Source organism: Pelophylax lessonae (genome assembly GCF_965119305.1).
Source record: "Pelophylax lessonae genome assembly, chromosome: 5".
In the NCBI taxonomy this organism is placed as follows: domain Eukaryota; kingdom Metazoa; phylum Chordata; class Amphibia; order Anura; family Ranidae; genus Pelophylax; species Pelophylax lessonae.
This window is the reverse complement of record NC_138772.1, coordinates 291,843,163-291,856,463: the sequence shown is the minus strand read 5'-3', so window position 1 is coordinate 291,856,463 and position 13,301 is coordinate 291,843,163. Positions and strand designations below refer to the sequence as shown.

The following is a 13,301-nucleotide window of genomic DNA, read 5'->3' as shown; positions in this document are numbered from 1 at the left end:
TGGTACCTTGATGCCTGCAAGAAAGAGGAGTGTTAAAGAAAAAGTTCACCTTTTTTTATTTTTTTTCACTTATACATTTTTTATTAAGGGTTTGAGACAAGTCTGTACAACAAAAGTATACATTATAATCATGTAATTTAACAATGTAGGAAAAAGTAGGGTTCTTACATCATTTTTAATACAAATATATAGCAATCACAATCTCTTATCCCAATTTATTTGCAGTACCCTACTTCTATTCCTATACAGCCAGCTTGTCTTCATGAGAAAGCTACACATATTACATTCCCTTCCCACCCCAGAAAAAGTTCACCTTTTAACAAAAAATAATAAATGCATATTTTTATGCAGGTTTGTTTCTTTAGCCTCTTAAGCATTGCACCAGTGATCAGCAGACTGCTGGCGCCATACAGAACTCCTGCAGACCTGCATTTTATTGTATTTATTTCAGGTACTTATATAGCACTGTCAATTTATGCAGCGCTTTACATATACATTGTACATTCCCAAGTCCCTACCCTCAAAGAAGCTTACAATCTAAGGTCCCTAACTCACATTTATACATACACATACTAGAGCCAATTTAGACAGGAGTGTCTTTGGATTGTGGGAGGAAACTGGAGTACCCAGAGGAAACCCACACAGGCACAGGGAGAACATGCAAACTCCAGGCAGGTAGTGTCGTGGTTGGGATTTGAACCAATGTATATGTGTGCCTGTACATTGTACAGGCAACCAGATACAATCTGACAGGAAGACTCAGTGAACTACCACAACGCTACACAGCGCCATGGTAGTTCTTTGAAAACTACAAGCTAACAGCTGCAAAGTCTATCTGGACTTGTAGCTTTCCATTCACAGAGGACTGTGAATCAGTGAAATGGCCAGGTGGGTGGAGTGTTTTTTTTTAAATTGTGACAGCTAGTTGGGGAAAAAGATCCCCTGATAGCTGTCACAACAGGGGATCGGGGGTGCGGGGGCTGGTCTGTTCATAACATGAAACATGTTACACCCTGAATATGGGTGTAACATGTAACATGTTATGAAAGAGGAACTTATCCTTTAAAAGTATTGACTAAGAATTGTCAGTATACTGTTGGAAAGCCAGAAAGAGGAACTTATCCTTAAAAAGTATTGACTAAGAATTGTCGGTATACTGTAGGAAAGCCAGAAAGAGGAACTTATCCTTAAAAAGTATTGACTAAGAATTGTCGGTATACTGTAGGAAAGCCAGAAAGAGGAACTTATCCTTAAAAAGTATTGGCGAAGAATTGTCGGTATACTGTAGGAAAGCCAGAAAATTTCAAACACACTGAAATCTAGTTAGTGTAGAATTACTTGAAAGACTGCAACATCTTCGACAGCAGCATTTCAGAAACCTACAACATTCTATAATCTATTTTAGCACTATTTTAGTCTTGTTCTCCTCAATTTAGAGTTCTGTCCTTTTTCTTATATTTTTACTTCACAATGCCACCATTTGATAATTCACACATACATTCATTTAAAAAAGAATCAGGGTCATTTTTTAAATCACTAAAAAGAGAACAAAAAAATGGTTGTTTACAAGGAATGTTATGAATGCAAGACAGACTTTATTTTTTTTTTTAACTTATGGCTTGCTGACGGTTTCATTTGAATCTTTTTAGAGAAAAGGTTTTATAATACCAAATGCTATTTTCATCTATGGCCAGAGTATATGAAAGGATTAGTGCTAGTATTTTGAGTTCCTTTAACAATAAAGACTCATGCACAATGTACATTATCAAAACGCCAGTAGAAAGCTGTAGCTGTAGAAGGAGTTTTTCAGCTTTTTTGCGGTAGCTTTTTTCAGCATTTTTTAGCTTTTTTCAGCATTTTTTAGCTTTTTTTTTTAGCAAAATTTACTCACACAAAAACGCCAAATAGCTGCATTTTTCAGTGTTTTTTGACGTTGTTCAGCATTTTTTTGGCAGTTTTCTGCTTTGATCAGAGTTAGAGCAATTTTAGAGCTGAAAAACTCCTCTCAAAACCCACTAGTTCTGGGTTTTATTTCCAGCCAGAAAATGCCCCTGCCAAAAACTGCTGATAACAGCCTATGTGTGCATGGACACATAGGATAATATGCTGGGGAGTTTACTGGCTGCAGAAAAAAACATCTGACGCCAAAAACAGCAGCTGTAAAAACAATATACTATGAGTATAAAATACTCATCTCTTATTAAAAAATGTGCATTTTAAGGTCCATAGACAAAGGCATTGGTTAAAGTCCAGTCAAAATCGCGGCAAAATCGCTGTAAAATTGCACGACTTTTAGGTTGCATAAGTGTGAAAGGAGCCTTAGTGTTACAAAATGATTCAATCTATCTTTATTGAGGTTACTTTAAAATGCAGGTTACATATTTACATAGTTACATAGTTAGTAAAGGTTGAAAAAAGACACCAGTCCATCCAGTTCAACCTATGATGTGTGTGTGTTTTCTGTTAACCATACATTGTATACCCCCTGTATGTCTTTTTGCCCATCTAAAAGTTTTTTGAAACCATCGATGCTCCCTGCTGATACCACTGCTTGTGGAAGAGAATTCCACATCCTTACCGCTCTGACAGTAAAGAACCCCTTATGCAGTTTAAGGGTAATTAAAGGGATTTAGGGGGATATGGCTTTAAAGCCTAACTTCAGCTCAAATCTTTTGTTTAGGACATGGTGGGACAGAGATAACACTCCTATCATATTTTACTGTGGTTACCTTGTAGGCATTTCCACTTGTTTCCTGTCAGGACATGGAGTGATGTGGAATCTCTTCAGCTGAGATACAGTGTGCACAACAAAACAAAAAATGTGGAAGTGTTAAGATGGCCATAGATGGTTCAAAATTCAGCTGGATTAGCAGGTACTGGCTGAATTTCATTCCATGTATGGGCTGACTGGTTGTACACCAGCTGATCTATCAATTGACCTGTGTACAACCAGCCTGTTGGATTATTTTTTCTTGATGCCTGTATTCTGGCAATGACAAATTTCCATGCTGTCAGAATACAATAGCTAAGCAGGAGGGATTCTCCCATCCACATTGAATAGATTTTTTCATTCATTCATTCTACATGCTGGTTGAACAAAAAAGACTCATGAATGTCCAGCCTTAGAGAATCCATCAGTTTATTATTACTGTCTGCATCTTCTTGTCCCCTTTTTTTTCTGTTTTTACAACCCTTCTCACGCAATCCAGAATGAAAAAATGTAGGGTTGAGCCTTCATATAGAGAATGAATCTTAGTTGCAACATTTAGTCTTCATTGCTCTAGCTGCCTGCACTGGCAGATCATAAACAAGAAGTCTTTAGTATATGCATTACATGACAAATGTAGATAGAGAAATTGCATTGTACTAGTAATACTCCCAACTAAAGGTATCACACATGACTGGGAATACTGGACCCATCATGCAGTCTACATGCTTGATGATAGTGTTTCAGAGTACCTGGTTTTCATCAGAGCACCCAACAAGGGATGAAGGACTTTGCTGCAAGGCAGGTCCTGGGTTACGGACCACAAGTACACCCATATAGACCATTGCTGACTGGATACAAGAATACTCAAAGAAATACACAAAGAATACAGGATTTTATATGTGAGGGAGTCTCAGGGAGAACTGGGGTTCTGAAATCACAAGAAGGCATGAGTGCAAGAGATTCTGGAAGAGCTAACGCGCTGGAATCACAGGAACAATACATTTACTGAGGGGCTCAGAATTCTGTTGGGAACATAGGAGCTCAAGTATATGTATTTCTTACAGTATTGGGATTCTAGATACTGTATTTAGGTAAATGGGAGTCTCTTGCAGCACTGGAGCTCTGTGAACACTGGTACACTGGAGTGAGAGACTTTTATAGCACTAGGGTTCTAGGAACACAGGTACAAAGAATGTGAGCCTTGTGCAGCCTTGGGGTTCTGGGAACGCATATACAGAGGAGTGCAACTCTCTTGTAGCATGGAGGTTCTGGGAACACAGGTACACAGGAGTTGTGAATCTTTTTTGCAGCAGTGGGGTTCTGAAAACACAGGAACACAAGTGTGTAAGCCCCTGTAGCACTTGGATTGTGGTAACACAGTAAATAGGAACAAGAGCAAGAGGAACTCAGAAAATAAATTCTAAGGGTCCCTAAAAAGTCAGAACTTTCTGACACAAGGAACACTGGAGATCACTATGAAATGAGAACTCTCTGAAACAAGGAACACTGGGAATCACTAGGATCTCAAAACTAGGGTTACTCACTAAAACAAGGAACACTAAGAATCACTTGGAACTGGGACTCCAATGAATACAAAATTGTTGCCTTGGTACAGGTATGATGGCCTTGTTTCTTGGGCATATTACAGTGTACACCTGTGCAAGGGCATTGTTTGTGGACACGGGGATGCACAGCTGTCTCATGCATGCTTTTATGGTGTTGGAGATCATGTAGAGCTGACTCAATCGGTGGTGAGTCAATGTTTAAGTGGTGGTGGGTGCGGATTGGAAGGGTTCTCTTCTGATGTATTCTGCCCAGAGGTAAACTGGGAGCTATGCCAAACTATGTAGAATCTGCGGGGGGGGGGGGGAGAAAAAAAAACAGCTTCAGAGGACATTGAGCATTGATGACAGGCAGCTGGGGAATGAACCATCAAAAAAGCCTGTTGGCCTAATGGAGGTGTGAGAGATGAGAAGAGAGTGGGAGGAAGAGGAGAATACAGGGAGGATCTAGTGGAAGATGGATGGGGAAAAGGTTTGTGGCATGAATTGGTTCCAGAGGGGGAAAAAAGTGGGAGGGTTGATGAGAGTGGGAAGAACCTGCAGAGGGGCAAAATATTAGCTGCGGAGGACATCGGACAGTACTGAGATGGATGGGGAGAACATACTTTTTTTTTTTTTACATTTACACTTGTAATTCTCTTCGAAGAGTTATTTGTGTACCAATTAAACAAGTTTAACTCCTCAAATCCTGGACTATTGAATAGCAACTGTGTGCATTGTGTGGTTAAGATGCAGTTACAGAGAAGCCTCATTTACTTGAATGGGATGTGCTCAGTGTGTGGTAATGCCGCCCAGGTGAAACAGGGTATAATTCCTTCCATACCAAGTCTACACATCTAGCTGCTAACTTTTATAAATAAAGGGGGAGTGGATGAGGGGTATAAAAATGTACCTTAACAACAAGGTTTTGGGCCCCCAACCAAAGGTGTAAATGAGCCCCATTACACTCGCTTCACCAGTGCAGCCAATCACAATGCCCCTAAACACTGCCTCATCAGTCCCAGTGTCAGCACTCATTCACACAGGGCCAAATGCATACCCCATGCAAGGGTAATTTTTACACATGTGGGGATGGCCAGGTGTTTTGTGCATTCCTGTGCAGGCAGTACCTTTCATGTCTATTGGGAGACAATGGCTGCTTGCCGCAGCTGCTGCTCCCAATCTGACGTCTTTGAGGGTGCAAGGCCAGAACACAGATAGACTGGGAGCAGCAGCTGGATTCATGCTGCCGCTGCATCCCAATAGACATAAATGGGACTGCTTGCACCAGGGTGCATGGAACACCTGTGCTTTCCCATGCCGATAAATATGGCCCTCACATGGGGTACACTTTGATATGCCCCCTGTAAATGAGGCCTAATAGTATAGCCAGTCACATTGTTACTGATCTCTGACACATCAGTAAAGTGTCACCAGAGCCAGTGCAGCCAGTAAAAGTGTTCCTGATCATTACCACACCAGTGCAGTGTTGCCTCTGCCTGCAAAATGTAGTGACACTGATCTATTTATTGTCTGAATTTCTGCCTGCTCCCTTGATCGATCCTTTGCAAGTTTATTGAAGATGTTTATTGACGATGTTGCTGCCTGCCACCTTAACTGACCCATCTGCATGCCCTACATTTGTGTGAGACCATCATTCAAGCCATTCACTGTGGGCGGCTGCACTCCTGGAACCACAGGAACCCTGTTCTTCCTTTCTTCAGGCTGCTGTACTTCCTGGCCAGTGAACATGGCATTCCAAGGGGCAGTAGCGTACCAGTAGGTTAGACTTGCTTTGCTTATTATTAAGCTATATTCTGGGATCACTCATATAGAGAAGACAGTTACGGTGCATTGTTTTCTATGCAGTGTTGGTTTATTTTTGTAATACACAAGATACAATGCCCAGTACATAATTAGGCCAAATATTGAAAAAGTCTCACATATGTGGTATCCCCATACTTAGAAGGGGTAGCAAAATGTGTTTTGGGGTGAAATTCTGAGTGTGCCTATGCTATGTGCGAAAAATATCTTATAAAACTGACGACTTATTTTTCATTTTATTTCAGCATGTGTTAAAAAAGTTAAGTTTTCAAAAAATTCACTATGCCTCTTAGAAAGTATCCTGAGGTGTTTTTTCTCCAAAATGTAATCATTTTGAGGGTGTTTCTTCTGTCCTGGCACTCCAGGGCCTCCAAAAATGTAATGTAGGTAGTCAGAAAATTAAATGCTTAGTTTATGTCCCTAGTCTTAAGGCAGTCCTTGGATTCTGTGCCTCTCTATATGGCTAGGCCATAAAATAAGTCTCACATATGTAGTATCACAATACTTTGGGTGTTTCCACTGTCCTGGTGCTTCAGGGTATCCAAAAATGTAATAGGTATTCAGGAAACTTTATGAGCATTTTATGCCTCTAGAAAGCCTGAAAGTATTTCTTGGATTTAGGTCTTTCTATGTGGCTAGGCTGTAAACAAGTCTCACACATGTGGTATCCTTATACATAGGAGGAATAGCAGAATGTGTTTTCAGATGTAATTGTAAATATGCCTATGTTGTGTGTGAGAAAAAGCTTGTTAAAATGGGAAATTTATAAAATATATATATATATATATATATATATATATATATATATATATATATATATATATACATATATATATATATATATATATATATATATATATATATATATATATATATATATATATATATACAAACCCGATTCCAAAAAAGTTGGGACACTGTAAAAATTGAGAATAAAAACAGAATGCAATGATGCGGAAGTTTTAAATTGCAATATTTTATTCAGAATACAACATAGATGACATATCAAATGTTTAAACTGAAAAAATGTATAATTTTAAGGGAAAAATAAGTTGATTTTAAATTTCATGGCATCAACACATCTCAAAAAGGTTGGGACAAGGCCATGTTTACCGCTGTGTGGCATCCCCTCTTCTTTTTAGAACAGTCTACAAACGTCTGGGGACTGAGGAGAAGTTGCTCAAGTTTAGGAATAGGAATTTTGTCCCATTCTTGTCTAATACAGGCTTCTAGTTGCTCAACTGTCTTAGGTCTTCTTTGTTGCATCTTCCTCTTTATGATGCGCCAAATGTTTTCTATGGGTGAAAGATCTGGACTGCAGGCTGGCCATTTCAGTACCCGGATCCTTCTTCTTCGCAGCCATGATGTTGTAATTGGTGCAGTATGTGGCCTGGCATTGTCATGTTTGAAAATGCAAGGTCTTCCCTGAAAGAGACAACATCTGGATGGGAGCATATGTTGTTCCAGAACTTGGATATACCTTTCAGCATTGATGGTACCTTTCCAGATGTGTAAGCTGCCCATGCCACACGCACCCATGCAACCCCATACGATCAGAGATGCAGGCTTCTGAACTGAGTGCTGAGAACAACTTTGGTTGTCCTTGTCCTCTTTAGTCCGGATGACATGGCGTCCCAGTTTTCCAAAAAGAACTTCAAATTATGATTTATCTGACCACAGAACAGTTTTCCACTTTGCCACAGTCAATTTTAAATGAGCCTTGGCCCAGAGAAAACGTCTGCTGTTCCGGATCATGTTTAGATTTGGCTTCTTTTTTGGCCTATAGAGTTTTAGCCGGCAACGGCGAATGGCACGGTGGATTGTGTTCACCGACAATGTTTTCTTGAAGTATTCCTGAGCCCATGTTGTGATTTCCATTACAGTAGCATTTCTGTATGTGATGCAGTGCCATCTGTGGGCCTGAAGATCATGGCCATCCAGTATGGTTTTCTGGCCTTGACCCTTATGCACAGAGATTGTTCCAGATTCTCTGAATCTTTGGATGATATTATGCACTGTAGATGATGATAACTTTAAACTCTTTGCAATTTTTCTCTGAGAAACTCCTTTCTGATATTGCTCCACTATTTTTTGCCGCAGCATTGGTGATCCTCTGCATATCTTGATTTCTGAGAGACACTGCCACTCTAAGAGGCTCTTTTTATACCCAATCATGTTGCCAATTGACCTAATAAGTTACAAATTGGTCCTCCAGATGTTCCTTATATGTACATTTAACTTTTCTGGCCTCTTATTGCTACCTGTCCCAACTTTTTTGGAATGTGTAGCTCTCATGAAATCCAAAATGAGCCAATATTTGACATGCCATTTCAAAATATCTCACTTTCAACATTTGATATGTTATCTATAGTATATTGTGAATAAAATATATGCTTGTGAGATTTGTAAATTAGTCCATTCCATTTTTACTCACAATTTGTACAGTGTCCTGACTTTTTTGGAATTGGGTTTGTATATATATATATATATATATATATATATATATATATATATATATATATATATAATTTCATTTCTTTGTTTTTAAAAAATTGTGTAAAAAATATTCAACTTTAAAAATGTCTCCATGCCTCTTACTAATTATCTTTGCCTGTTAACTTTTCACAAATGGGTCATTTTGGGGGTATTTTTACTGCCCTGGCATTTTAGAGCCCCACAAAATGAGAAAGGCAGTCAGTGCATCAGGATTAATCAAATTTCAAATATACACTATATTATCAAATGTATTGGGACGTCTGCCTTTACACGCACATGAACTTTAAGGGTGTGTAGGGATTGCTTTTCAGGGGTTGGGCTTGTCCCCTTAGTTCCAGTGAAGGGAACAATTAAGGGAACAATTTCATGCTCCCAACTTTGTAGGAACAGTTTGGAGATGGCCCCTTCCTGTTTCAACATGACTGTCTATAAAGACATGGATGAGTGATTTTGGGGTGAAGGAACATGACTGGCTTGCGCAGAGTTTTGACCTTAACCTGATAGAACACCTTTTGGATGAATAAGAGCGCAGACTGCGGGCCAGGCCTTCTCGTCAAACATCAGTGCCTGAACTCACAAATACGCTTCTGGAAAAATAGTCAAACATTCCCATATACACACTCCTGAACATTTTGGACAGTGTTCCCCGAAGATTTGAAGCTGTTATAGCTGCAAAGTGTGGGCAAACTCAATATTAAACCCTACTGGCTAAGACCTGGATGCCATTAAAGTTCATAAGCATGGAAAAGGCAGGTGTCTCAATACTTTTGACAATATAGTGTATATATCAAAGTTTGTAGACCCTATACATTTTACACAGACTGAATAATATACACAGATTTGGGTTATTTTTAACGAAATGTAGCAGAATACATTTTGGCCTAAATTCATAAAGGATTATTAACAGAAACAAATATATATATTTTTTTTCAATAAGCGTGGTCTTTTTTTGTTTATATAGCAAAAAAAAAAAAAAAAACAGTGTTGGAAAAAAACAACAAAAGAAAGCTCTATCTATTTCCAAAAATGCTAAACATTTCGTATAGGAACAGTGTTGAATGGCTGAGTAATTGTCATTCATATTATAACAGTGCTGAAGACTGAAAAATAGCCTGAACAGGGAGCAGGGTTTAATATTCTGGTCTTCAAATGATTAAGCTAAAGTGTATTAAAAATGTGAATAAAACAACATTCCTGGCCTTCAGTATTCTCAACTGGTGGGATTATTGAAAACCAGTGAAAATGAACCTTTAATGTAGAAGTTGGTTTTGGAATTAATGCTTAGCAATTAAAGAGTTGATGGAAATACATTTCTTGTAGTTTGAGAGTAAACTTTTAAAGTATTTATTATCGTGATTGTTATTATTATTATTATTATTTTTTTTTTTTTTTATGTCATGAATATGTTTCTTTGTATGCACTAATTTTTACAACCATTGTTATAAAACACTAATCAGATGTAATATATAAAATAAATCATTATTTAAAATGAGTGATTAAACATGTTTTTGGGAATGCATGTGACATGCAATTTCCACAGAATTTAAGATTCTGTATCTAATTTCTTAACTGATTTTAATTTACATGTAAAACTTTTCCAACACACATGGTAAATCAGTCAAATGTCACAAATAAAAAGCTTTTGTCCCTCCTCACATTTAAGCTTATGAATTGGTGACATAAGATGATGCTTTAGTGACACAATAATAGTTTGAAATACATCAAATATTGTTTCATTTCTTCAATGGGGGAATGCACCTAAATGCAATTCCGATTTCACGGGCAAAAACTAAATTTTTAATTCTCTCGAGGCTGTTTCTTACTTTGTATATCAGCACGTAGACATTGTACATATTTGCTGTCCACTCCCACAAAATGCCAGGCTGGCTATGCATTATTGAACAAACTCTAAGTTACAGGAAAATGATGTGAAATGATCCTCTACACCAGTAATCAGTATCCATGGAGAGAGGTCAAGGTTTAGCAGGTAACATATGCACTCACAGCAGAACCTTTTTATTAACCACCTACTATGCCTAGTCAGCAATGATCAAAAAATATAATATTTTATTATATAAATAGACAGACACAGCTTTAGAAATTAAGCTTAAATTAAACACACATGTGGTATACTATAGTTTTTGTTAGATAATGTGCCAATTAAAGGCTTTTGTATAAAAAAAAAAAAAAAATTCCCTTTAAATACAAAATGATAATCACAACATTAATCAATAAAACTATACAGTAGCTATTAAAAGTGTGTCATTTGGACATTTAAAAATTCAAACAGGTTATGTGTGTGTCCGTGCATGTATTTTTTGTAACTAGCTTAAACTACAAAGATCATTGATTGATTCATGGTTTTGCATCTATATTGTCAATTTTTGGAACACTTGTGTAAAATATATGATATATACAATATAACTGGTAGAGCCATATCATTAATCCCTTAATATGCCTATTTTACAATACCAGTGGGCTATGTTCTAATGTCTTGCAGGGCTTATGTAAATGGACCTGGGGGAGTGGTAATTGTGCTGGGGGACACTGAGCTGGGGAGGCCATTGTGCTGGGGGACAAACTGACCTGAGGGGTGATTGATCTGGTTGACAAACTCCTTTACTGTATGGACTATATTATATATGACATACTTCTGACCAAAAAGTGTTCATTGTCTCAACAGTTGCTATTAATAAAGTAATACCTAACTATTTCTGTAAGGTAGGCTCCGAAAAAGTGTTAGCTCTCCGTCTACTCAGTAAGCACAAAATCAAATGTAATGGAAGAGTTTTAATTTCAAAAAATTGATTGTGCTGTGTTTATACATGACTGTGTGACTCCTCTTTGTGGCACAGAAATCTAAGTATTTTTATGTGCACAAAAAATGTTGTTAATTTGTTTTATTTAACATGCCCCCATTAGCCTCTCCCACTGTTAACTCAATTTGGCCACACCCATGTTTCACAGCATTACTACTCTATTTATTGTGCTCTAATGGGCCAAACACCCCTGGTTCAGTTCGCACCAGAACTCTCGAACATTGCAAAAATTTGGACCCGAACTGCGAACCCTATTAGACCCAAACTGCGAACCCTATTAAAGTCTATAGGACCCAAATTTGAAAAATTTAAAGTCCCCATTTTGAAAGCTTATATGCAAGTTATTGCCCATAAAAAGGGCCCGGGTACTGCCCTGGGGGACATGTATCAATGCAAAAAAACTTTTTAAAAATATTGTTTTTAAAGCAGCATTGATTTTAATGATGCTTAAAGTGAAAGAAAAAAAAATGAAAAGATTCCTTTAAATATAGTGCCCTGGGGGGCTCTCTTAGTCTGCCTATAAAGTGGCCCATCTCTGCCGTGAACCTGCTGTAGCAAAACTGATATTTATAAAGAAAAAAAATGACATTTAACCACTTGCCGACCATGCTATAGCCGAATGGTGGCTATAGCGTGGCCTACTAGTTCTAAGGAGACTGTCATATAACAGCCTGCCATGTTCGTGCTTCTCGCACGCCCCCTGGGACGCGCACCCAGAAGTGTCTATGCATCACAGGTCAGGGTAAAGGGCCAATCACAGCATCCCTTCACCATTTGATCGCTCTGATCAATGATGAAGCGAACACTTTGTCTACAAAACGGGATCATGGCCAGTTTGGCTCACACTGCTGCAGCGTTTCTCTCTCCTCTCCTCTCCTCACACACTGAATTGGCAGTGCCTCTATAGTGCCATTAGTGCTCCTACAGTGCCATCAGTGCCACTGAAGTGCTCATCAGTGCCCTACGATGCCACTACAGTGCTCATCAGTGCCACAACAGTGCTCATCAGTGCCTTACAATGCCACTACAGCGCTCATCAGTGCCACTACACTGCCCATCAGTGCCACTACTGTGTCACTACAGTGCCCTACGGTGCCACTACGGTGCTCATCAATGCCTCTACAGTGCTCATCAGTGCCACTACAATGCTCAGCAGTGCCACTACAGTGTCCTATTAGTGCCCATTAGTGCCCAATAATGCACATTAGTGCCCATCAGTGAGTGCTCATGAGTGCCATTCTATAAGTGGATCCCCATCAGCGCCCGTCAGTGCCGTAAAAATGTGTAAAAACGCATAAAAAATGTGTTTTCATTGTCTTTCCACATTTTCAAAAAACTTGTGCAAAAAATGTTATGTTCAAAAGATTAACAAGAGCCTTCAAAAAGTGTAATAGGTAGTCAAGAAATTAGATGTATAATTAATGTCCCCTAAACACCTGACCATACTCCTTGCATGTTGGGCCTCTATATGTGGCCAGGCTGTATAAAAGTCTCACACAAGTGGTATCGCCATATTTAGGAGGAGTAGAAGAATGTATTTTGGAGTGTAATTTTTGGTACGTACATGATATGTGTTGAAAACATATTTTTTTTTTTTACTCAAAGTTGTCAATTTATAAGATATTTCTATTTTCTTTCCACGTTTTCTAAAAACTTGTGGAAAAAAATGACATGTTCAAAAGACTCATTATACCTCATAAAATATACGTTGGGGTATTTGCTTTCCAAAATGGGGTCATTTTGTGGGCGTTTCCATTGTCCTGGTGCTCCATTTATGTCCCTAGAACACCTGAAGGTGCCCCCTGCCTGTTGGGACTCTCTATGTGGCTAGGCTATGAAAAAGTCTCACACATGTGGTATCACCATTCTCAGGAGGAGTAGCAGAATGTGTTTTGGGGTATAGTTGCAAAT

General features: G+C 38.5%; 1 protein-coding gene across 1 annotated transcript in view; it reads left to right on the top strand.

Moving 5' to 3' along the window:
* CDH18 (cadherin 18) overlaps nucleotides 1-13,301 on the top strand; it is an 850,149-nt gene that overhangs the window by 128,941 nt on the left and 707,907 nt on the right. The window lies entirely within an intron of this gene.